Raw genomic sequence first — 27,868 nt, 5'->3', positions numbered from 1 at the left:
TTAAATATTTAATTGTTAGTTTCTGCTCACCAGCTTGTTGACGATTCAGCAACTCTGTTTTCACAGACTCTAAAGCTTTTCTTTGAAGCGGTGTTTGATCCAGCTGAATAAAGCTTTTTGAAGTGAAAACTTCTTTAGGGACGTTGTGCACTTTTTGGATGGGGTAAAAGCATTGAATTCGCGACCGTCATTGCGACCGTCATCGCTTCGGCGAAATAAATATTGTACGTATACATATATTATAAATATATATGTATATATGTAAATTGTGTAGAAGTGTTTAAATTTAAAATAAATGTAAAACCTATTTGTGGATGGGGAAAAATGATTGATTTGGCGACCGTCAGCGACCGTCATCGCTTCGACAAAATAAATATTGTACGTATGTATACATATATTATAATGTATGTGTGTATAAATTGTGTAGAAGAATTTATATTTAAAATAAATATAAAACCTATTTTTGGATGGAGAAAAAAGGATTGATTTGGCGACCGTCATCGCGACCATCATCGCTTCGGCGAAATAAATATTGTACGTATACATTTATATTATAATGTATGTCCTAACGAAATCGACTCGGGGCAGGTTTAGGGGAATTATAAAATCCATGAACTCAAAATGAAATTTATTCTTCAAACATATGCTGCGATTAATATCTCCGGAACATGTTGATGGATTTTTATCATTATTTTTTTAATTTGTATGTACTCGTAGTCTCGTAGAGTACATTATGTACAATATATCTCCACCTAACATTACAAAATGTTAGGGGGAACCCCCTTATCTTTCGGGGGCATGGGAAATAGATTATGACCGATTCTCAGACCTACCGACTATACATCTATAATTTCATAATTCAACAATAATTCATAACAATGAGTCAGAAAGAAGAAAAAAGCTAAAAATTTGGAGAAAATCTGGAAAAAAGTTTTTGTTTGTATAAAGGAGAATAACGGGGAATTGCACCGAACAACAACCAGCTGCTAATGGAGATATACAGGGTGTCCAGAAACTCTACCGACAAACGAAGACAGGAGATTCCTCAGATAATTTTAAGACAATTTAACACAATTCACCTAGTCCGAAAATGCTTCCTAAGGGAGCTAGAGCTCTTTTAAGATGTAGTCTTGTAATTAGTTTTTCTTAATTGCCTCCAGAACCGTTCTAGCTAGAAAAGCGAAAACTGGTACGCATATTTATCTTCCAGAGATAAATCGATTCCATCTATTGCGAATTTTTAGTACCGGACATGGGCGTATGTTTTGGGTAGGGCTATGGTTATTTTATCGCATAACTTTTTTGTCTTTAACTTTTAAGCATTTTTAACTCTGGATTATTAAATTGTGGGGTATTCTAGTACTAAAAGATACTCTTGCTTTAAGTCGGTAGGACACACCGTTTTCTATAAAAATCAATTTTTAAAAAGAAAATTTTTCGTTTCTTGATTCAATTCAATTTTTTGATTCTCCAATACTTTCTATGTAAATAACATACTCTTCATTCGTAACGATAAAGCCATCTGCCAATATTGACCCATTTCTTTACTACCTAGCCATTGCATTTATGGACTCACACTTGCAACTGTTTCATAATTTCCATTTAAAAAATTAAATTTAGTGTCCAATAAGATTGCGGTAGATTTTATTTTGAAATTTTCAAGCCATGTTGTCCTATGATTTAAATGAGGTATAACTTTCGGCCAATAAATAAACAGATTGCTTATTATTATAACTACTTATTTTTATGATGGGACCTTGAAAGAACTGAGATGTCAAGAGATGCTAGAGAAACAGTTCATTAATAACAACAATATCAATATTGTATAACAGTTCCAACACAGTTATATTTGCTATAAATATTTAACTCTAGTTCTAAATTAGGCCTTACTGGAATTGTTAGTCAGTTGCTACCATGGATCATGGATCAAACAAGTCTAACCATGAATTGAAACGGACAGCGCAAAGGTCAAAATATGGATTCGTAAGAATTGTTTGAACCACTCAATTATTTAAAACAATTATTTAAGGAAAACTAGGACTAGGACAACTGTATTCGTATTGTCATTAATAATTAGACTCGCATATTCCTTATTCAGGTTTCTTATCTCAGGAATAGATAGCTTTTTGAAAATATAGAGCTCAAAACTATTGAATACTGACTTAAAATTACCGTAGAGTGCATCTAAATATCAAGATGGAATCTTATGAACGCTTGCAAGAACTATATGTGTTGGGCATAAGAAATGGAACCTACCTTTTGATGTCAATGTCACAAACAAGCAATTCCGCCGGTAAATTGTCGATCTGTGGGCATTCCACTTGTCACACATCACACATCACCATCACATATCACACATAATAAAAGCAAGATAGAGATAGAGTGACGTAACCCATACACCAACTGGACGACGAGCACTGGCAACGTGATCGAGCTTCGTTTAATTTTGTATATATCTGGGACTCGAATAGGAATCGGAAAAAAAAAACGTTCCGAACCACAGCATAGTCCAGCGGATGTGTTCTTTAACCTTGAATAATTACTAAAATAAGAACAATAAAAATTTTACTAGTTATTTACAGACAGCTAGGCACTTCCTACATGCTTTTAGCAAGTCCTGACTATTCTTAGCACAATTTTTCAATATATACTCATTTACATACACATGCAGACACACACAGTATATAATATACACAGTGATGAGCGCACTAATAACCGGCAAAATAACGCAAGATGGAAAACATATTAATTTGTGAGATAAAAGGAGATGAACCTAGTGGAGGTGTTAAATTTAGCGATAGTAACTTATAGATTGACATCATATTAATTGTTTCCCACCTTTACATGTATCGAACGAATTTGAGAAATGCCACTGTCACAATGAGTTTTAGTTGATATACTCCTCTGGTACGTCTAAAGGTGGGAAACAATCAATATAATGTCAATTTATATGTTACTATCGCTAAATTTAACAACTCTACTAGTTTTATTTCTTTTTATCTCACAATTTAATATGTTTTCCATCTTTTTCGCTATTCTGTCGGTTATTAGCACGCTCATCATTGTATACATATATCTATTATTTATATATATATATATATATATACATATATACACTGTGGTGCAAATGTCTGGAATATATTCGATATTTCGTAAACCGGCCAGTTTAAGGAAAAATCCCGATACAGGTCGATTTTTATTTTTAAATTACGATATTTTGGCATATATTTCATACGGTACCCCGTCAAAATAGCCCCGTCGAAAAAGCTCCGACAAAATAGCCCCGACATAATATCCCGCACACAAAATAGCTCCGACAAAATAGCCTGCAGACAAAAATAGCCGCGGAATAATCGCTCGCCCACAAAATAGCCCCCTACAAAATAGTCCCGACAAAAAAGCCCCCTTCAGAATTCGACATGAAATAATCCCTTAAAAATGCATTTTTACGGAAATGGTAATTATCCTCTATTCAGATGTTTGTCTCAACTACATTAAATAAAAATGGTCTTTTCAGAGATTCGAACCCTGTCTTCTGTTTCGATTGAATTTGTTCTGCTTTTCGATTAAATTCAATGTTCAAGCCAGCTGCCGTAAGCATATTTACAGATGCTAGCGTGTGTAGACACCAGAGTGTTGAAATCAGTTAGGGTTTGGAAAAACAGTACATTTACAGATGCTAGCGCGTGTTGACAACACGGTGTGCCACGGTGTTGAAATCAGTTACGGTTTGTAAAAACAGTACGTTTACAGATGCTAGCGTGTGTTGACACTATGGTGTTGAAATCAGTTAGGGTTTGGAAAAACAGTACATTTACAAATACTAATAGATTTGGACACCAGAGTATTGAAACCAGCTAGCTTTTTTAGTGGCTATACATGCATAGATGCTGACGGCTATTGGCATTGAATTTATATACCTACTGCTGTGGAAAATATTTAAGTGATTTAGGTATTAATAAATAATTAAACGTTGTTGGGATATATTGTAATATTATACAAGGTATTTTAAAAGATATTTACGTTTTTTATTAATTTCGTAGCAAACATTCACACCCTGTAGAATTGTAATAGTTTGACATTAAAAACTCTGCTTACGTTCAAGTGATTTTTAATGTAGTATATTATTGTTAAGAATCATTAGTATAGCTAATTTTGAAATATTAGTATACAGGGTTGGTCGAAACTCGGAATGAATATTTTCTGAGTTTTCTTAAATAGAACACCCTGTATTTTAGTATTGTAGTGAAATGATATTTCATAGTACTTTTTTATTTTATAAGTATTCCCTATACCTAACTGCTTTAATTTGTGAGTTATTGGTGATTCAAGCTAAACATTAATTCCAACAAAAAATACGTAAAATTTTATTAGGTTGGCCATGAAAATATTCAATCACAAACAATTTTTCAGAAATAAATACATATTAATCCAGACCGATCCTTAAAATTACCAATAATGGTTTAGCTATCAAAATAGCTACGTAGTTAAGATTGTTGGTGCGACTAACAATTAAGCACAAATTAAGGCAGTTAGGTATAGGGAATGCTTAAGAAATAAAAAAGTACCATAAAATATCATTTCATTACAATACTAAAATACAGGGTGTTCCATTTAAGAAAACTCAGAAAATACTGATTCCGAGTTTCGACCAACCCTGTATACTAAAATTAAAAATTTAGCTATACTAATGATTCTTAACAATAGTAGACTATATTAAAAATCATTTGAACGTAAGTAGAGTTTTAGTTGTCAAACTACTACAATTCTACAGGGTGTGAATATTGCTACGAAATTAATAAACAAACGTAATTATCTTTTAAACTACCCTGTATAACATTACAAATCCTCATATTTTAAGAAAGAAGACATCAAAGAGAATCCAAAAATGTAAAAATATACAGGGTGTCCCATTAAAAAAACGAAGTTATAAGCAACTTCCGGTATGACCGGAAGTTGCAAAGAGATAAAAATATTTTCATTTAATAGATCATCCTTCAAAACCCCTGTATTCCAATTTTCATGATTCTGTTGCTTTTAGTTCTCGAGATATTTTTAAAGGGTGAGGCAGATAAACGGCCTATTAGAAATATCTCGAGAACTAAAGGCAACAGAAACATGAAAATTGGAATGAAAGGGTTTTGGAGAGTGATCTATTTAATGAAAATATTTTCATATATTTGCTACTTCCGGTTATACCGGAAGTTCCTTATAACGTCGTTTTTGTAATGGGACACCCTGTATATTTTATATTTTTGAATTCTCCTAGATGTCTTCTTTCTTAAAATATTAGGTTTCGTAATATTATACAGGAAAGTTTCAAGGATAATTACATTTTTTTTTATTTCGTAGCAACTTTCACACCCTGTAGAATTGTAGTAGTTTGACGTCAAAAACTCTATTTATGTTCAAATGATCTTTAATATAGTCTACCATTGTTAAGAATTGTTAGTATAGTTAAATTTTTAATTTTAGTAAACAGGGTTGGTCGAAACTCGGAATGAGTATTTTCTGAGTTTCCTTAAAGGGCATACCCTGTATTTTAGTATTGTAACGAAATGGTACTTTATGGTACTTTTTTATTTCTTAAGCATTTCCTATACCTATTTGCTTTAATTTGTGAGTTATTGCTGATTCAAGCCAAACATTAATTGCAACAAAAAATACGTGAAATTGTATTAGGTTGGCCGTGAAAATATTCAATCACAAATATTTTTCGGAAATAAATACATATTAATTTAGACTAATCCTTAAAATTACCAATAATGGTTGAGCTATGAAAATACCTAAGTAGTTAAGATTGTTGATGCTATTAACAATTAAGCACAAATTAAAGCACTTAGGTATAGGTTATGCTTAAGAAATAAAAAAGTACCCTAAAACATCATTTCATTACAATACTAAAATACAGGCTGTTCCATTTAAGAAATCTCAGAAAATACTCATTAAAAATTTAGCTATACTAACAATTCGTATCAATAGTAGTCTATATCAAAAATCATTTGAACATAAACAGAGTTTTTGAGTCAAACTACTACAATCCTACAGGGTGTGAAAGTTGCTAGGAAATTAATAAAAAAACGTAATTATCTTTGAAACTACCCTGTATAATCTTACAAAACCTCATATTTTAAGAAAGAAGACATCGAGGAAAATCCAAAAATATAAAAATATACAGGGTGTCCCATTTAAAAAAAACGAAGCTATAAGCAACTTCCGGTATAACCGGAAATATCAAATAGACGAAAATATTTTCATTAAATAGATCACTCTTCAAAACCCCTTCATTCCAAATTTTATGATTTTGTTGCCTTTAGTTCTCGAGATATTTCTAATAGGCCGTTTATCTGCCCACCCTATACCTTTATAGTGCGCGCGTAAAGTATGGAACCATAAAGATATCTGTGACACCCCGTATGATATAGTAACAAAATGTTGGTATGTATATTATAACAGCGATTTAAAATTTTATATTTTCGACGTTGCCAAATGTACAGTTTTTGAGATATACAGATAATAAGCTTATTTTTAAATGGCACCTGTATATTTGACAATCTTCAGTTTTTTATTGCCGATGCAGCATACATCCAGTTAACGGTTAATATTGACCATTAATATGCAGAAATTACTAAAAAAATCATGCTATTACAACCGTTGATAATTGATATTAACGCAAAAAAAATAAAATGCGTTACTTGGCGTTTCTTATAATTATTAAGGTACCAAGGTTATTATAAGGATAATAACGCTCGAGGTCAATCGTGTATAATAATAATAATATAATAATAATATGTTTATACCAGATATAGACCAGATCTCGTACTAGTTAATAAATTAACAAGACAAACAACACTAATTGATGTGGCGATACGTAACAACAATAATCTACGTAGTAAATTCACTGAAAAGATCGCCAAGTACAGAGATCTAGAAATTCAAATACGAAGGCAATGGAGAATGCAAAGTACCCAGACGATACCTATTGTTATATCTACTACTGGAGTCATTCCGAAGAACCTCCTCGAAAGCATAAAAAGGCTGGGTCTAAATGAACATCTTTACAAGACCATGCAGAAAGCTGTACTACTCGCAACGGCCAGATGTGTACGAAAATTTTTGGGAGATACACCTGCATACCAAGTCACCTAGGGCTCGATAACACGGAAAGAGTCCCACCAGAGCTCAATCCTTTTGATACCGTAGGTATCTGGGATGAGTCAATTTTCCCCTTAGAGGGAGTGTGAGCCGTATGGCTAAATCTGGAAATATGTTTATTAGTTTTCCTGTACATGTATCTGTATAAGAATTTTACAATAATCACGTTAATTACACATAAAACAATAAACATCTGGCACTATCCGTTAAAACCAAAAATGGTCGAGCACGGGAATAGTGTTTATATCGTATAATACATTAAAAAGATTGTAGAATACTGTTACATAAAATATAAATAATTAATTAAGTCTAATTACATCTACATTAAAATTATACTTCAATTTGTACAACGTATTTATATTATTCTCTTTTTTTTTATTTATTATTTTATTCTGATGATGAAAACTATACCCATTTTGATGTTATGACATTCATGTAATGAGCATATTCATCAAACCATCCAAAATTATAATAGCTGTTTAATCCATTAAATTTTGCACATTGCCGCGATCCAAATTAACAACATATTTTTTTAAATATTGATTTAACCATCACTGGTCAGTTGAGAGTAGTTATATATATTTTATACATCTCAGGTAAGGAATTAAATATTTTGGAGCTTGATAAAGGATGTACCTTTGTCCTAATTTTTTTTTGCTACTTTCAGTTTTAACATTTTTATTTGTTTTATCACGGGTTTCATAGGGGTGGCATAGTTTATGAAGTATATGTTTTTTGTTATATATGTATAGTAATATTGAATACATATAGCTTTCTTGTATCCATTACTTTTGTTTCAATAAATAGAAGAAGACTTGAGTATGTGCGTTTTTTATGTAATATTATTTTTAGTATTCTCTTTTGTAATATGTCAACTTTTTTTAATTAAGGTTTTAATACACCACCCCAGCCAAGTATTCCGTATCTAATTCTGGACTCAACAAGTGAGTGATATAGTATTTTAAAGTATTTTAAATCGATTATTGATTTTATATATTTAAATTTAGGAACTATAGCTCTCAAACATTTTGTTAGTTCGTTCATATGCTTATCCCATCTTAGATGTGAGTCGATAATTATACCCAGATATTTTATATTATTAGATATTTTAATCGCAGGGGCGTCATTTGGGCGTCCAGGGGGGGCATTTGCCCCCCCCCCCTGGCCCTAAAAAATGACTGAAATTTACAAAAAATACATCAATATTCAACATAACATCATATATAATGTATTGTATATATAGTGCTTGCCCCCCCCCCAAACAAAATTTCAAATGACGCTCCTGTTTAATCGTTATGCTACGTTCCATGTTATTGATGCTTATATGATTAAAAGATGGTAGTGATACTTTATTACTACAAAATGGAATTTTTCGTTTTTTCGAAGTTAATTGTCAACCCTTTGTAAATGAACCATTGAATTATTTTAAACATATCTACTTCAATTTTATTTTTTAAATCTTTCCAGGTGTCTGCACTATACAAAATAGCAGTATCATCAGCAAAACTGATTATTTTCCTTCGGTGTTTATGTTGTATAAGTCATTTACATGAACGTTAAATAGTAATGGACCTAAAACTGTACCTTGAGGTACAGTACCGAGGGCTTATGTAATGGCCCGAGGTATATACGTTGACCGAAAGCGTTATTATCTATAATATCCGTGGTGCCTTCAACGTTTAATGTCCGACTAAATTCTTCTTTGTATGCAAAAAATTTGAATGAATTTTGAATTAATTAATTTTCAAATAAGTACATTTAGCAGAAATTGTCGTAACGTAATTGTGGTAACCATAGTTTTACTTAGGTTTTTATTTGTCAACTTAGTTATTTAAATAACTAGTACACTGGTTTAAATAACTAGTACTTAGTTATTTAAATAACAATAACTAACTAGTTATTTAAATTTAATGCCCAAGGGCGTTATTTTGAAAATGCCCTAGGACATTATATCATATTTAACTGACTTCGAAATCATGTCATTATTTGTCAAATAATACCTATACCAGTCGGACATTAAAGTTTAAAACAGTATTTTTCTGTTTTTGTATTAGTATCAGTATTATTTCGTTAAATCAAATAGGTTTTATTGTCAGTAGGTATGTCGTGATTTACTGCCAGTACATAAGTTGTGATAGTTTTTGGAAATAGGCATAACAGCGATAAAAACCAACTAAAATATAATGGTATAAATAATTAACAGAGCGTCAAAAAATTTAAATTTTAATACTACAAAGATGTGGTGACAAGTAATAATACCAAAAAAAAAATGAAATTTGGGTATGTTTTACTTGCGACATTATTTGTAGAACACGAACACATAAAGTAATATATATGCAGTATGAGGACAGAACGCATATAGCATGTTGGACTGTACCTAAAAGTATTCATAAATTTGAGGAAAGTCGACATATACGGGAACTTCCAAAAAGTGGTCGACCTGGTATTTCAGAAGAAACAAAAACTCTAATTGTTTTGTCGAAGGTTGAAGATCCTGATAAGGCTACTAGATTAACTTAAACCGAAAATAAAATAAATCAAAGAACGGTTCGTAAATATTAAAAAAAAGGAAAAGTGGCATATAAAGCACAATTGGTACAGAAACTGAATGAACACGATCCAGATCGCAGAATGACGATCTGTTACACAATGTCATAAAAATAGATTTAACGCTACTGCTAATTTTTTTAACCAAATCATTTTGTCTTAAGAAGCTACTTTCTATTTAAATGGTAAGGTCAATAAACAAAACTCCGGTAATGGTCAGACAAAAATCCACATTGGATTGTGAAAACACATACACAGCCTCGACAAAAAATTAATAGTATCGGTATACAACTGTACGTAATTTAGATGTACTGTGCATATAGGTCTGGATCCCGCGTATGAAAAAAAAGTTGATTAACAGCAAGCTGAAAACTTGTTAATAGCTTAAGGGTGTCTAGTTGGATAAACTTTGATATATGGGAAGACTGGAATAGGGGCAGTTTTAATTGTGGAACAAGTTAAAAATTTGGAACGGTCAGACCACGAAAACGGCACATTTATTTTGTCCGACAGAATAGACTTAAACTCTCTGAACAAAGATTAAACTCTCATGCAAATATCAGACTGCTATTTATCACCTATCATAATTCCTGTCATTTGACATATTCTACATGTTCCACTCATTAAAACGCCCATTTGGTGATAAATAGCAGTCTGATTTTTGCACGAGAGTTTAATCTCTGTTTGGAGAGTTTAAGTCTGTTCTGTCGGAAAAAATACATGTGCCGTTTTCGTGGTCTGACCGTTCCAAATTTTTAACCTGTTCCACAATTAAAACTGACCCTGTTCCAGTGTTCCCATATATCAAAGTTTATCCGACTAGACACCCTTAAGCTATTAACAAATTTTCAGCTTGCTATTAATCAACTTTTTTTTTCATACGCGGGATCCAGACCTAATATGTATTTCATATTTTTGCAATTATAATGTGTATTCGTTTATTATTTATATGTATTTTATTTGATTTTACCATAGTCTCTGACTAACCCGGATTTTCGATAACCCGGATCGGCCGCGGTCCCGATTAATCCAAAAAATTGAAGAAAAGTCAAAATGAGCAAATTCCAACAATTCGTAAACGAGACCGAATATGATCATGCACTGACGAGGAAAATTCAAACATCTTCCGAGAATATCTGGATGAAGTCTTTCAACCTCTTCCATCGCAAAACACGCCTGAAATAGAAGCTAAGATCAAAGAAACTCTTGAAGCTCCTCATCAAATGTCAAAAATTACAAAACTCTTCAAAGTCAAAGAGGTATATGAGATAATCAGAAGTAACTTAAATGTAGATAATGCTGCAGGGGTTGATCTGATCAAAGGCCGTCTTGTTAAAGAACTTTCAAGAAAAGGGATCGTGCTAGTAACAACAATATTCAACGCAGTGCCACGACTAGGATACTTCCCGGCCCAGTGGAAACTTGCCGAGCTTATACTTATTCCGAAACCTGGAAACGCTAGAAATGAAGTAACTTCACACAGACCCATCAGCCTGCTGCCAGTCCTTGGTAAACTCCTAGAAAACCTACTCATAACCCGATTGAATCCCATAATAGAAGAAAACCACCTGATTCCTGAACACCAATTCGGATTCAGAAAGGATCATAGCACAATTGAACAGATACATAGAGTAGTGGACGAAATAAATGAAACATTTGAGCAAAAAAGTTACTGCACGACTGTTTTCTTAGATGTGAGTCAAGTCTTCCATAAGGCTTGGCATGATGGTCTACTATTTAAATTTAAAAAATCACTCTTCCACACACTGTACATTATTAAGGAACCCTACCTGAAAAAAGATATTTTATTGTGAGGTGCGCACAGACAACATCAAAAATCACATAGATAAAGGCAGGGGTAGTGTTATTGGTCCACTTCTCTATCTTATGTACACAAATAACCTTTCAGTAAGCAACCAAACAATCACAGCTTTCTTTGCAGATTATAAAGCGATAATGGTCAAACACCAAGACCCAGTCATAGCTGCAAGAATTCTCCAACAAAATGGGGTACAACTATGGGTTACGGCCGCAAACTCAAACAAAGAGATATTGGAAAGCTTTCAGTCGAAGGTACTACGGACCATAATAAATGCACCTTGGTTTATACCAAACGGAGAAATCCGAGATGATCTCCAAGTAGACACAGTTAAGGAAATAGTAAGTGAATACAGCCGGTATTTGGTAAAATTGGAAAACCACCCAAACAATCTTGCACTAAACCTGCTAGATAATAGTGAGCAGACTCGAAGATTGAAGAGGCATAAACCATTGACGCTTCCATATAGGTTCTAAGCAGCAGCAGTGAAGTACTTAGCGCTAAAGGCTCATTTCAATAATCAAAGAGACTAGTAGAGGTTTTGTTATCACTGGATAACAAATCCAAGTTTATACCTTTCTCCCATAGTCCATACACCCTTTTGTACAAACAAAAAACATGCTTTTAATAATTGTTATCTATTGATTGCATGTAATAAATAAACGTTAATAAAAAAAATGTTTCCATACATTACGCGAGAATTGTATAGGTATATAGAAATTAAATGTTGGAATAGGTATTGGAGGATTGTTCTTTTGATGGTAAGAGTAAACCATTAAAATCTCCGGTAAATGCCTAACTGATAGTGACAAATGGTCACAGCTGATCTAAAAAGTCAATCATCTCTGCCAACGAATCCTACCAGACATAAGTGGAGTAATCCCTGGCCAATAGATAAAGTACTATGTAAGTACGCTATATAGAAGAAGAAGAAGAAGGGTGAAAGACTAACCCTTACTAACTCGCACTGAGGCAGCTTGGTAAGGTAGGTAGGTACGCCTCACAACCCCTAAAATGAAATATAAAAGACACACTCAAATCATGGCCCCCATTGACAGTAGGTACAAATAGCTCTAAACTGAGTAGTTTTCAGGATCAACGAGAAAGAAACAGGGGCCAAGAATATATGGTGTCTAAATCGCTACCCAAATAAAACAACATCGTTTCATATAGCGACATATAATTTCAGCTCGCTATAAAACTAATCCAGATTTGAGAACTGAAAAAAAAACTCAAAATATAAAATTAAGTAAGACGGAAAGATGAAGAGCTATTGGAATTAGCGTCACATTAGCAATACATTCTACTACCGAGGAATCTCAACGACCAGGACAAGCGGTATTCAAGCTCATCAACAAGAAATGGAAACGAAGAGTAATAGTAATAACTACTATCTCGGACAAAGTAGCCAGCTTAACCATACATCTATTAAGGAAATACAATATACAAATCATACAAATATACGCCCTAACGATAACCCACACTGACGAAGAAATAGAGGAACTCCAGAGTAACATAACTCAAGCATTAAATAACAAAAAAAGTCCCCTCAAGTATCTAATTAGTGACTATAATGCCAAAGTAGGAAAGAGAAACGGCAATGAACAAGTCAAGGAACAATATGGACTCGGTAAGAGAAATGAAAGTAAATGAAAGAGAAATTAAATTGACTTCATTCATTCTAACCAACCAGATTGTTACAATAAAATACGTCAGTATAATCAATAAATTTCGACCAAGTAGGTACCATAGACTAATCAAAGCAAAAATTGATCTAGATCTAAAACTAGAAAGAACAATCTAAAAGAAAACTCAGATCACTACCAAAGGACAATCGATAAAATATATGACTAAATCGATAGCTCCACATTAATGGAAATCATCCTTGGTAATACTGCTAAGGAAATCAGAGGCCCGCAACAACAAAATGAACATAGAAAACTCTGATAAAACAAGAATAATGCTAAAACAAATGAAAGTCCAAACATTAATAGCAACAAAAATTACGTGAAATTTTACTAGGTTGGCTGTGAATATATTCAATCAAAAATAATTTTTGAAAATAAATACATATTAATCTACACTGATCCTTCATTTATTAATATTGGATGAAATACCAAAATGCCTAGTTGGCTTTGACTTTGACACTAAACTTGCTTAAAAATTTGTCATTACATATACTATTTTTATAGCTCCAGTTGCTTTGTTACCATTACTAATATAAATGTTTCTAATAGGGAACACATTAATATGGTTTTTGTTATAGGGTAGTATAACAAAAATGTGCTAGCAGCAATAAGAATGTATCATCAGATCAGCAATTCCTAGATAGACGACAACCAAGAAGAGACACTTTTCAAAGTTTACTAGAACTCCGGTAAATGCCTAACTGATAGTGACAAATGGTTCACAACTGATCTAAAAAGTCAATCAGCTCGGATTGACGGACTAAACACTTAGATTACGAGAACGTTCGTGTACTGATATGCAGATTCTCAATGCCACAAAGGATTACATTTAATTCATTTTAATCATTTACAATAGTTTTTAACAGATCAGATTTCTTGTAATCTAAGTGTCCAGTCCGTTGAAACCGTTCTAGTAAATTGTAAATTTTGAAAAGTTTCTCTTCTTGGTGCCATCTCTCAGTGAATTGCTGATGATAAATTCTTATTTCTAGTAGCACATTTTTGTTATAATCTCCTAGCACAAATACCATATTAATCAGTTCCTAATTAGAAAAAATCATATTAGTAATGATAGCAAAGCAACTGGAACTATTAAAATAGTACAATGTTCAAGCAAAGCAAATGTTTAAGCAAATTTAGTGTCAAAGTCATAGCCAACTAGATAGAATATTGTATGTTTTTATTAATATTGAATGCATCAACAATCTTAACTACGCAGGTATTTTGTTATTTCAACCAAATTAATAAATTAAGGATCAGTTTAGATTATTATTACGCATTTTTTAAAATTATTTTTAATTTAATAATTTTACGGCCAACCTAACAAAATTTCACGTAATTTTTATTGCACTTAATGTTTCTCTTAAACAATCACGAATAACTCACAGATTAAAGCAGTTAGGTATAGGAAATGCTTAAAAAATAAAAAAGTACCATAAAATATCATTTCATTACAATACTAAAATACAGGATATTCCATTTAAGAAAACTCAAAAAATACTTATTCCGAGTTTCGACCAACACTGCATACTAAAATTAAACATTTCGCTATATATTAATAATTTTTAACAATAGTAGACTATATTAAAAATCATTTGAACATAAATTGTGGTTTTGATGTCAAATCAGTACAATTCTAGAGGGTGTGAATATTGCTATGAAATTAAAAAAACGTCATTATATTTTAATATATAATTTTACAAAATCTCGTATTTTAAGAAAGAAGACATCGAGGAGAGTCCAAAAATGTTAAAATATAGGTACAGGGTATCCCATTTGAGAAAACGAAGTTATAAACAACTTCCGGTGTAACCGGAAGTAGCAAAGAAGTGAAAATATTTTCATTAAACACTTTACTCTTCAATTCCCCTAGATTCAAATTTTCCGGATTCAGTTACCTTTAGTTCTGAAGATATTTCTAATTGGCCCTCTATCTGCCTCACCCTATATACAATTATTAAATACAGGGTGTTTCATTAATAATTGTGCATATAGTAACTGGAGAAACCTTAGCACAAAATACGAAGGTTTTACCTAAAACACTTAAATAAAATGTGGTTCCTTACTGAGTTACAGGGTGTTTTATCTAAAAAATTAAAAATTATTTTTGCTCAGCATTTTAAAACTGTTCGACGTATCCTTTTCATACTTGGCAGAAAGTGCGAATACTATACACCCTACTAAATTATGATAAACAAATGTTTCTAGCTACTACCAGAGGCGTACGACAGGGGATAGTGAATGGTTGACCCTTCCCAAATTCTACGCCACTGGAGAAATTACTATTTTAGTGCAATTTTTAGATTCTCCAATACTTTCTACGTAAATAATATACTCTCCATTGGTAACGATAAAGTTATTAGTTTTCGAGATATTTGAAGTTAAATATGAAACGGCACAGTTATTTTGATTAATTTATGATATGATTCATATGATTAAAATTTAAAAATTATTTATACCCAGTACTTTAAAACTATTTGGCGTATCCTTATCATACTTGGCAGAAAGTGTAGGCACTGTACACCCTACTAAATTAAGATAAATAAACGTTTCTAGCTACTACCAGAGGCGTACGACAGGGGATAGTGGCTGGTTGATCCTTCCCAAATTCTACGCAACTGACGAAATTGCTATTTTAGTGTAATTTTTTGATTTTCCAATACTTTCTATGAAAATAATATACTCTTCATTCGTAACGATTAAATAATTAGTTTTCGAGATATTTGAAATTAAAAATGAAGCGACACAATACATTAATCAAAATAACCATGTCGTTTCATTTTTAACTTCAAAGATCTCGAAAACTAATGACTTTATCGTTACGAATGAAGAGTATATTATTTTCATAGAAAGTACTGGAGAATCCAAAAATTGAACTAAAATAGCAATTCCGCCAGTGGCGTAGAATTTGGAAAGGGTCAACCATTCACTTTCTTCCGTCGTACGCCTCTGGTAATAGTCAGAAACGTTTGTTTAACGTAATTTAGTAGTCTGTACAGTACCTATACTTTCTACCAAGTATGAAAATAATACGTCGAATAGTTTTAAAATGCTGAGCAAAAATAGTTTTTAAATTTTTAGATAAATCAACCTGTAACTCAGTAAGGAACCACATTTTATTTAAGAGTTTTAGGTTTAATCTTCGTATTTTGTGCTAAGGTTTCTCCAGTTACTATATGGACAATTATTAATGAAACACCCTGTATATACCCTATATACAATTATAAATATAAATATTAATACATAACATTTTTAAATATATATTTTAAAACTATGAAGAGTTTGTATAAAGTTTTATAGGTCTAAAGTTAATAATTTTCGAAATATTTGTACGCTGTTATTGAGGAAAAACGGTTACCAGGTTCCAAGGTAACAAAAATTTAAATGACATGTCAAAGTTTGCTAGTATACCTAGTGTTTGTTTAAATAATTCAATATCTTTGACACATAGATACACAGTGTGATCACTAAATGCAAACTCAAAATTTTCTCATTTTTTTTTAAACGGAATATCCTGAATATTAGTGTGCATTTTCTAGTATCTAAATAGTATAACCTCTTTTTTGGTATAATATTGTATGTACCTAGCATGTTTCGTTTTGTAGATATTTAGAAAAGAACTAAAGTACATATTTTACATTTTTGCGGATTTTTTATTAAAAACTTTTTTTGCAAAAAAATAACTAAAACCTGGTTTCAGAAACATACTTTAATGTCAAAAATGAAATTAAAACGTAATTTTTCAAGATTAAAATAAAACTAGTACAACTTAGTTGAATTTCATATTTTTAAATTATGTTACAAAAAATATTTTACCATAAATGTAATTAATATGCATAAATTAATTCTTAGGTAAATTAAATAAAAAACCGGTAAGTCTTCAACCCTAGCAACTTTCCTGTACCAAATTAATTGTTAGTTAAATTATATTTACGAGTAAAATCAGTTAAATAACGTTTTAATTTAGCTACATCTTGAGAACGTATAAATTATGCTTTGAAACAAATAAAGGTTAGATGTATCTGCCAAATTATTTATTAAAATAAATAGTATCTGCTTCTGATATAAAAACAGATAACATGTTTGTAGTTAAAAGTTTTGTCACAAATTTTTATATTTTGAATACGAATTATTTTTCAACTGAAGAATTGTTGGACATGACATTTCTTTTGGGCGAAACCCTTAGAGACAATTTTATTTGTTTAAAAAAAACACAACTTTGGTTCATTCCGTTATTCTGACTGACCCTGTATAATCGAAAATAATTTTAACTTATACACGTCTTTGACACACATAAGTTTTTTTTGTATATCCCATAGTTTAACCGTAATTAAAGAAAACCACAGGATTGACACACCCTGTACATATAGTTTAGTAGCTAAGCAACAATAAAATATAGTTACACAGAAATACACAGTCTTTGATACACATCAGTTTTTTTATAAATATTTTTTTGTATATCCCATAATTTAGCCGTAATCAAAGAAAACCCCAGGATTGACACACCCTGTATATATAGTTTAGTAGCCAAGCAACAATAAAATATAGTTACACAGAAATACAAATAATATCCCGTGCATAGGTGAAGTTTACGGGTTTTCTCTATAAAAACTATGTTTGTATTTTAGTATAGTTATAGTAACTAGTACCGTTGATTGATGTATTCAGTATACCTATACCTCAATCAACGCTAGTACATTATAGTTGCTTATGTATAGATATACAGTGTGGAAGGCACTTCCACACTGAAGGCATGGATTAAAATTATTTCTGTCCTTGTATCAAAAAATTATAAAAAATTCTGAGACCCGTCGATTTTTAAATAAAAATATGCACTTTTTAAACATAAATTTAAATATACAGGGTGATCCTTGCAAGTCTAGCAGGGTCCATATGCTTTATTTTTAATGGAACACCCTGTATATTCTTGTATTTTTAAAAGCTGCTTAACAACTTAATTTCAATGAACTTATCATGTAGGGTGTATTATGAATAATACAGGGTGAAATTTTGAAATTAACAAGTATGGAAACCACTGATGGAATAAAATTGTTTGTGTCCTTATTTTAAAAAATTATAAAAAATACTGGGACACGTCAACCATTAAATTCAAATGGGCGCTTTACAAACATAAAGTTAAATATACAGGGTGATTCACGCAAGTACAGCATAGTCCATGATCTTTAGTTTTAATGGATCACCCTGTACATTTTTATATTTTTAGAATCTGCTAAATAACCTCATATCAAAAAAGTAGGTAGGGTCCATTATGAATAATACAAGGTAAAATTTTGAAATTATTTATAAATTTTGTCAAGACATTAAATACAAAACCCAATAGATTTAATACTTAGTTTAGAAAATTGATGCCTTTATTTAGCTAATTTAAAATATGTATATACCATTATTTAAAGCATGATAAATTATTAATTTTAAAATTTTATGTAGGTATTTAATATCTTGCCGAAAATTACACATAATTTTAAAATTTCACCTTGTATTATTCATAATAGGCCCTACATAATAGGTAGGTATACACTTTTTTGATATGAGGTTGTTTAGCAGATTCTAAAAATATAAAAATTTATAGGGTGATCAATTAAAACTAAAGATCATGGACTATGCTGTACTTGCGTGAATCACTCTGTATATTTTAATTTAGGTTTGTAAAGCGCCCATTAGAATTTAAAAGTTGACATGTCCCAGTATTTTTTATAATTTTTTAAAACAAAGTTTAAAAAACTGTATTATTCATAATATACCCTACATGATATAGTTTGTTGAAATCAGGTTGTTAAGCAGCTTTTAAAAATATAAGGATATACAGGGTGTTCCATTAAAAATAAAGGTTATAGACTCTGTTAGACTTGCAAGGATCACCCTGTACAATTAAATTTATGTTTAAAAGTGCACATTTTTATTTAAAAATCGACGGGTTTCAGCATTTTTTATAATTTTTTGAAACAAGGACAGAAATTATTTTTTTTTCCATAAGTGGCTTCCACCCTATATGATTACTGAGCTGAGCACAATCATTGTAAGCGAGAGCTATGAGTGGTCCACGTTATATAAATATAATTTAGCTGAGACTAATCCAGAAATTTAAAAATCACGAATCATTTCCCTCAAGTAAACAACAACTATTATTAAACAATTAACAACGTTGTTGTTAAACAGTTAAACTAGTTAAATCCTACAATGTTGTCCTACGTCTTTGACTTTTGTTTTATTTCTTATCCAGTTGATTTGCTTTTTATATTTTAATTTTATTCCTAACATTGTTCTCTCCATGGCTCTTTGTGTCTTCATTAATTTATCAATGTTTGCTTTGGTCAAGGTTCTTGTTTGGCATGCGTATGCGAGAATTGGGGGTATGCACTGGTGAAACACTCTTGTTTTTAAGTATTTTGTATTTTTTTTTATTCTATAACTGATTTATTCTGTATTTTTTTATTGCCAACTGATCTTCGCGATCAGCTTGGAGTATCGATAATATATTGTTGTGGAATTGTTTTTTTTAAGGAAATTCAAAAAAATTAAATTTGTATCAAAGGCCATAAAATCATAGTTTTTCATCACCCGTATATGGCCAAGATTGTATAGAATTTAATTTTGCTATTAAACAAGTGTTTCGGAAAAATAAAAACGATTAGTGATAATTATTCGACGAAATGGTCGGTACATTAACAAACATTTCGGTGATTAGAAAGTGGAGAGAGCGTTGACGGGACAATAACGTTTTTAAAATCCTTCCGGGAAGGTATTTTAATGTGGTAAACAAACTGTATTAGTTTTTAGTTGTAAAAGTAGAAAGTAGTAAAGAACTAATTATGATATTCTTTGAAATTTGACAAATTGGAAAAGTTCTCTTAAGAAATAAATGGTTTGAGAGAGGTTGTTGTTTATTGGATGGAAAATATCAGGAGAAGGGATAATGAATGTGAGAGTATGGATTTGAGAGAAAAATAAGGACACTGTGTAATTGACATCTGAAGAAGGCAGTCGAGTTTTAAAAGTGTATAATCAGTATAGAGTGGTGTGATCGGCCTTTGCGAGCAGAATCAAATTGAAACCAAATCGTCGACCGGTTGAAGAGTTAATTTTCCTGGTTGGAGTGAGATTCCTTTGTTTTGTCTAGAACGAGTAGCTGATTATTATCCGTTTGTGCACAAGATATTCGAGCAAGTCCTGTGTGTTTTTCTTGGAAGCAGTTTTGACGAGAGGGACTTTTTCGCAACAACCAGAGAGTACGTTTTGAGAGAATCAAGGACGGCGCAATCCAGAAAACGAGGGAGTAAAGAATAAAAGGTTGGTCAAATCATTTGTCTGAATGAAGAAAATTTATTTATATCAAAACCATATTTGTTTATTTGTTTATTGAACATTTTTTTAACGCAGTTAGTCATTTTAAATTTGAGAAATCAATTCAAAAGAAGAAAAGTAAAATTCATTCAATTTAGTATGAGTAAATAAGAAATTAATTAAATAAATATTTTTGTCAAAACAAGGAGATATCAGAGTTAGAGTTTAAATTTATTAAGTTAGAGATTGTTGCAACAAAGTTAAATTTTAGTATTTTTTGAATCATATGTACACGGCTTAATTGATAAAAACAATAGATTACATTTATATGATTTTGAGTGTTTTCAATTTCCCTGTTTCTACCCTGGAAGAAGTAAGCAACTAGAAATACTAGAAGCCACAGATCACAGGTATTGTATCAAATACTAAATTAGCCCTGAGAATAAAATTGATTGGAAAATTTAATTGGAATTTAGTTGTGTTTTTACATAGGCAATAAATAAAATAATTGGATAATCAATTAAATTAAGAATTTGCTAATTAATCTAAATAAATAGAAAAAGTAGAGCATAACAATATATGGCCTTCCTTCAACGCCATATGTATGGCCTTCGTTCTCATTACGCTGTTAATCTCTATCATATCTAATGCTTTGCGAAAATCTACGAAAGCCAGGACCAATGGTTGGTTGTATTCGATGGATTTTTCTAAAATCACTTTTATGCAGTTGAGGTAGTCATTAGCGCCAAAGCTTTTCCTAAAACCTTCCTGTTCCCTAGGTTGGTATAATCTAATTTTATTTACAGGCTCTTTGTTTATTATTCTGGTGAATACCTTGTAGAGGTGATTTAACAGCCTTATGGGTAGGTAATTCTCGAGGTATGTTGGATCGCCCTTTTTGTGTAATAAAATAGTAAGTGTACTGCGTCATCTTGTAGGTGTTTCACTTTGGCGCAGACATAAGCTGGACAGTTCCTTTACATTTTCTCTCTGTCTGTCTGTCTTCTCCAATATTTGCGGCTTTTATAACGATATTATCTTCTCGCGAAGCTTTATTTCTTTTCATTTTCTTTAGTGAATTCCTTATTTCGTCTATTAATATATCAGCCATCAATTCCGATCCTTGTTTGACTAATCTTTTTCCTGAAATTTCTAACTATTCTGTTAGTTGCTCATCATGGTTTTTACATCTGATATTTATTTATATTTCTTATAGATTTCCAAGTTATATTGCCTTCTCCAGATGCCGTTTTCATAGGTTACAGCAAGTATTACTGTTAAGACCTTTCGTTGGAAAGAGTAGGATTATGTATGATATGAAGTAGGATAGTATGATTTTTATCTGTATTGTAAATAGTCTATATTTCCGACCCGTGTGTCAGAACTGGTAGGATTATTGTCGAACATAACTTATATTTTGTCACAATTTCATCAAAATTGATCAACAAGCAATGTTTCTCGTCATTAAAGTACTATTAAGTAACTAAGTAAAGACAGACTCACTAGTATCACTCAAGGCTCTAATAATTCGTTACATAAATAATAACTTGTAACACTTGCTAACCCAAGGGGCTTCTTCCTCTTGATTCTTCTAATCATAATCATACCTATGTTGTTAAAGAGTTGGATGGTTTCAATAATGTTGTATTGAAGAAGACATTGTTCCTGTAAAATTTTTCCATGGTCTTAGTAACAGTATCAGTAAAGGGGCTAGAAGTGAACGGCCTCATTTTCCATGTTAAATCCCATCTCCAAATGCCTATGAAATTAACTATTCCTGAAGTATCAATGAGCGTTAATAATGCTTCTTAGAACTTTGTGACATCCCTGAATGAAATCTAAATTATATTAATGGCACAATTTCATAGCTGAATGCCACATTAGATACTTAATGAGTCATTATGTTGTTCCCCTATTTTTTGGCACATCTTTAAGTGCAAAATTCGAAAAAAAATTTAAAAACATGGCTCATCAAGCTGATGATTAGATTGTCATTACATCCTTTCGCATTTGTTTTAGGTATCGTCTGAAAATGGACAACAGCCAATGCGTTGGTATAGAGCCAGACGGAGAGATCTTTTACCTGAACTTTTGACGAGCTTTATTATTTCACTCGGTATTTCATCCGGTCCCTAAACACCTTATAATAGACTTCCAAGCTATCAATGAAAGACTATGCAAAATAAGAATCAGTGGCAAATTCTTTAAATATTTATTAATAAATCGACACCCCCATCGAACAAGGTTGTAACTCATTTTTAGCGATTTTACAGGCGAAGCAAAAAACGAAAACAAGAATTTTTAAAAATTTGTAGCGAAATGATTAGACCCTTTTACACTAATGTGATATGATATTTATAACATAATAAGGGATTACTGTGAGATGTATGCTTTGTAATTTTATTAGCTATTGAGAATCTTGAGTTTGATTGAGATACAACCTTGAGATTAAACATGAGTTTTCGTAGAAAAAGGTTATAACTCGCCTAACAACCATTTTACACTCTCCGTGTTAATTATTTTCCCGTTTAACTAGTAAAAGGTTGTATGTTTTGAGTTATTTGCAATATAGCTAGGAGAAAATTAGTTTTTATGGTATATTTAAACAAAACATCAACTTACAGTTTACACAATTTTAATTGGAAATTATAAATTTTACAATAACAATAATATTCAACACAACTTCTATCACTATGAAAATATCATGGTATAAAATATCTCAAATTTTTTGCATTTTTATTGCGTATCTGTAAATATTTCATTTTAAACCATTTTAGTTTATTACTTTACTCTTTTACTATTAATATCTACTTTAGAATTAACATGTGTGCCCTTAAATGGGTCAAAATTTAGAATTTGCTTCTGATTTATTTCATTTACGGATTTAGGCTTGCTTGATGCTTTGGCATATCGTATCATGGTTAACCATTGGTGTGGAGCATATACGACTCAATGTTTTTTTCTGTTTTTCTATAAGGGCATGCATTGAATCACTCTCGTTTTCTGAATGTGCTATTTCTAAAAATACATGTGTAATGTAAATATTAAAATTTTTCACTACATATAAGTACGTAGCAAATACTATTCGTTACTTATTTTGTCCACCGCAACAATCAAAAAGGAAAAAAAAACTCCGTAAATCCGTTTTTACTTTTATTTCGATAATTTGACTTATGAGATGCACCATATGTTTGAATACGTTATAAATTAAACATACGTGCAACAAAGTTGTAACTCATTTATAAACCTTGTTGATCGTCAAGTATAAAGAAAGTAAATATTTTACATAGGGAGTATCCAGTGTTACTGCCTTCTTCAAGCTAAAATGGAGTAAAATGGCCTACGTAACTTAAAATACAACTTCTTATTAGCCAAACTATTGAGAATTAAACTATGTCGTTTATATTGACGTGTGCGCAATTTTTTGCTGAATTCGCCTGTATTGAAATCTGAAAAAAGATGTAACTTGAGTTACAACCTTGTTCGATGGGGGTGTCGAAATGCTCATGCTCCAACTGAGGAGAAGTCAGATGAAGAGAAAGAAGAACTTTACGAGCAACTAGAAAGCATTATACAAGGCTGCCCTAGAAATGACGTAAAGATATTAATAGGTGATTTTAATGCAAAGATAGGACAGGAGAGGGAATACCCGCTAACCATTGGAAACCACAGTTTAAATCAAGAATCGGACAAAAACGGAACTTTTTGTTAACTTTAACAAAGTTAACTTTAACTTCAACTTTAACTGAAGGTTAACTTTAACTTTAATAATATAACAATCTAAATCTGAACTTACTGCATTATTAAAATCTGTAGTCTTCTAAATATCCCTCAAATAAAACCATAATATGGGAAATACCATTGAAGTCATTGATGTGAAAAAGCTTTTGTTTGGAGTTTGTCTTTTTGCTACCAGCTCTTGTCTTAAATATTTTACTAACCTAACCTAACTTTTAAATTCGTAATTATAACATAACGTATTTTAAGAAAAAATGTCTTAAATATGATGTCTAAAAGATATCTTAAATTTGGCGTTTTAAAGATATCTTAAATTTGGCATTTTAAAGATATCTTTTAAAAGTCTTAATTGAGACCTAAGACATTAAGACCATATTTGGTTGTAGATAAGATATCTTAAAGATGACCTGTGCTGTATGGGTGTTTTGTTAAACTTTTGATATGTATAACAATTTGTTTAATTACTGTTTTGTGGTTATCTTTTGTGCCAATTTTTATTGTATCACGATATTACAGAAAGAACATTTTTTTAAATCTTAATAGAGATATACCAATTTTGGGCAAAAAGTTTTCATTATTTAAGGTCGCTACAAATATCATTGTTTTTCAAAATATTTTACAATGGTTACTATATTTATAAATATCATTTTTACGTAGTAGGCTTGATAGATGTACTCACGCACTTTTAAATGTTAATATTGATAAATAAACAAATTATGAATTTTTAAATTTGGAAAAACTATCTCAGCAAAAAATGGTCCTAGAAAAACATTTTACCAGAAAGACGAAATATCGAAACAGTTTTTCAAAATTTTTAATCCCGGCGATGTTATTAAAACATCAAGTTTTAAACAAATTCCAACAATTTCCAAACGCCATTTTGGAGGAGTTTAATTGAAATTTTGATTTGGAATGCATTTACCGAAAATATACATAAAAGCAAAAAAATGAGACCTTAAAAAATTGTATACTCTATCGGCAATAACCTCGTTTTTTCAATTAAAAAAATGGTGATATTTAAAAAACAAATAAATTAGATATCTCATAAACTACTAAATATTTTTCAACCAATTGTTATTGCTTTATAATGGTACCACAGCGCTAATTTTTCTGTAAAATAAAGTGTCTTATAATGCTTATTTGTAATGCAAATTTTTGCAAATTTGTTTTTCAATTTTGATTTACAATTATTTGAATAAATTAAGGGCCAAATTTAATTTAGTGAGTCTTACATGAAAGCATTTTTCTTTAGCTTTGCAGAAAAAAATCGTAAGAACCTTCATAAAACCCGGAATTACAACAGCAGTTAAAAAAGTAAATTTTGTGCAAAAATTACCAATTTTAATTATTTAAACAATGATCCCCTCATATAAATCATATACTTTCTTGAAAATATCTTTTGTTTTGACCTAAACTTTGATAAAAAAATTATTCCAACCTGTACGGAATTACATTTTGATTTACATGTATTGTAATTTTATTTGATCGGGCTAATAGCCATTTAAGTTTCTTCTTAGATAAATGGAATATTTCTTACCTTTATCTGTTAAATAATCCAATAGCCACGTGACATATCACACTTTTTAGAACATACTCCTACAGTTGTAAGATGACTTAACACAAAGCGAATAAATTTTTTTGGCATCCACTTCAACTTGCCAACACACAATTTTGCAAGGGTTTACGCACGGATATTTTAAGAAATACTGCACTAGATTAATTAAGTTCGGACGCTATATAGTTACGAGAGTTTTTGTTTGATGTACTAGCGAAAGAAAAAAAAATATCGTATTTTTGGGAGATTTAGTATAACTTTGAAGTGAGCGTCTAATTCCACTGTACTAAGAATGTATAAAATGTATAGTAACACAGCCAGTTTATCGTAGCCGTCAGTAAATCACAGAATACCGTCGCGGCGCCAAAATCTCATTTTACGAACCGATGCGATTATACAGAATTACAAGAGATATATTCACGCACTGTTCTATACCCGGCGAATTTTGTCTAAATGATTTGCCAAATTTTTGTTGGTCGATATTCATGACGATACAAATGTCCGTGCCAAACCAAAACTTGAAAAGTTGCCGGTCTATCGGACTCCTCTGCAGTCTAGACTGGACACTCCCACTCGAATCTGTCGCAAAGGACATCGCGTATCTATTTTATACTCTGACGATGGACGGCGTCGGAGTTGACATACTCAAAAAGTTAACAATGCTCAATCGATGAGTGAGGCAAGAATGATTTAAAAATAAAATGATGCTTGAAAATGGATTAGCATATTAAATCGTGATTAATGCCATTGTAATGCCATTATTACCAGAGAACGGCAGTTCTCGCCAGTGGTGCACACCTACACCCCCTACAGGCGACACTATATTATACACGAAATTTTCGATTTTCTAAATCTGACTGAATTGAAAATTGGGCCAACTTCCATCTTAAAGTTCAGGAAAAGACTCACCCATTCATATGTCAACCATCCATTTTGGTCCAAGGGTGTGGATTTTACGGCCCTTCCTATTTAGGGTCTGTTTTTCGTTCTCGTCCCCAAAACTCCCAAAAACTTCGAAAATTTAACTCCGACCTTTGCGGCTTCTAATAGAAGTGAATATTACCTTTCCAACGCATGTTTAATTTTGAAAATCGGTTATACCGTTCAAAAGTTACCGAGCTCAGAAATATGAGTCAATTTTTATTTCTTCTTCTTCTTCTTCTTGTAATAGGACTATGTCCTGTTTCTTCTGTTACAGTCTTTGCTGCGATCCGGAGCTCCAACTCTCGTACCATCGTTTTTTAGGTCTTCCTATGGGTCGCTTGGTGTTGGGCTTCTGTGTTTTCGCCCAATGCGCCATACGTTCAGGGTCCATCCGATCTACGTGGTCCCTCCACATGCGTCGTCGCGCTCTTGTCCATCTCACTGCGTCCTGAACGCCTAGCTCTCTCAATGTGTCTTCGTTTCGTACTCTATCTCTGAGTGTGATACCTCTTATGGATCTTAGGGTTTTCATCTCTGTTGTTCTCATCTGTTTGGTCTTTGTTGTCTCGGCCCTTGTCTCAGCTGCGTATGTCAGTACGGCGAGTACGGGTCTAACACATGTCTTATAAATGCGGACTTTGCTTTCGGTGCTCATATATTTATTCCGCCAGATTATATCCCTCAGGAAACCAGATATTCTCGCTGCGTTCATTGCCTGCTGTTTTGATTCTTGCCACAGATGCCTGTCGCTAGATATTTCCACACCTAAGTATCTGCAATCCATTACCTGTTCGATTATATGGTCGTCCACTACTAACTTACATCTAATTGGGTTCCTGGATATTACCATATTACCATTAATTTTTACTTAAAAAAGGGAAAATGTTTGTGGATATGTATGTATGTATGTATGTGTGTGGAAAAGTTAAACCGATCTGAATTTTTTTTGTGTTTGAAGAGGGGGTGAGGGCCGATTGAGAACCGGTGTAGTTTGTGAGTTTTGACTACCCATAAACCAGCTATAGGACTTGGTAGTTACAAAACGGCAAATTTTTTGGCGGTATATATCTTCGGTTAAAAAAGAGACATGAGAACAGTAAATACACCAAATCAATAGCGTTGAGTTAAGCTTTCAAATGG

General features: G+C 31.8%; 1 protein-coding gene across 3 annotated transcripts in view; it reads right to left on the bottom strand.

The window, feature by feature from the left end:
* Positions 1 to 27,868, bottom strand: part of LOC114330054 (plasma membrane calcium-transporting ATPase 2) — a 631,040-nt gene that overhangs the window by 501,610 nt on the left and 101,562 nt on the right. The window contains exon 1 of one of the 3 annotated variants that reach the window (XM_028279356.2): positions 25,787 to 26,242. The exons of 1 other annotated variant lie outside the window; for it this stretch is intronic. The gene's annotated coding sequence lies outside the window, so the exon portion shown is untranslated. Of the gene's footprint in view, positions 1 to 2,256; positions 2,428 to 25,786; positions 26,243 to 27,868 lie in introns of those variants that run through there. One more of the 3 variants, XM_028279355.2, reaches the window with a different exon arrangement.

This window comes from Diabrotica virgifera, chromosome 10, assembly GCF_917563875.1.
Source record: "Diabrotica virgifera virgifera chromosome 10, PGI_DIABVI_V3a".
Lineage (NCBI taxonomy): Eukaryota > Metazoa > Arthropoda > Insecta > Coleoptera > Chrysomelidae > Diabrotica > Diabrotica virgifera.
The sequence above is the reverse complement of the archived record's forward strand: the minus strand, read 5'-3'. Positions and strand labels throughout refer to the sequence as shown.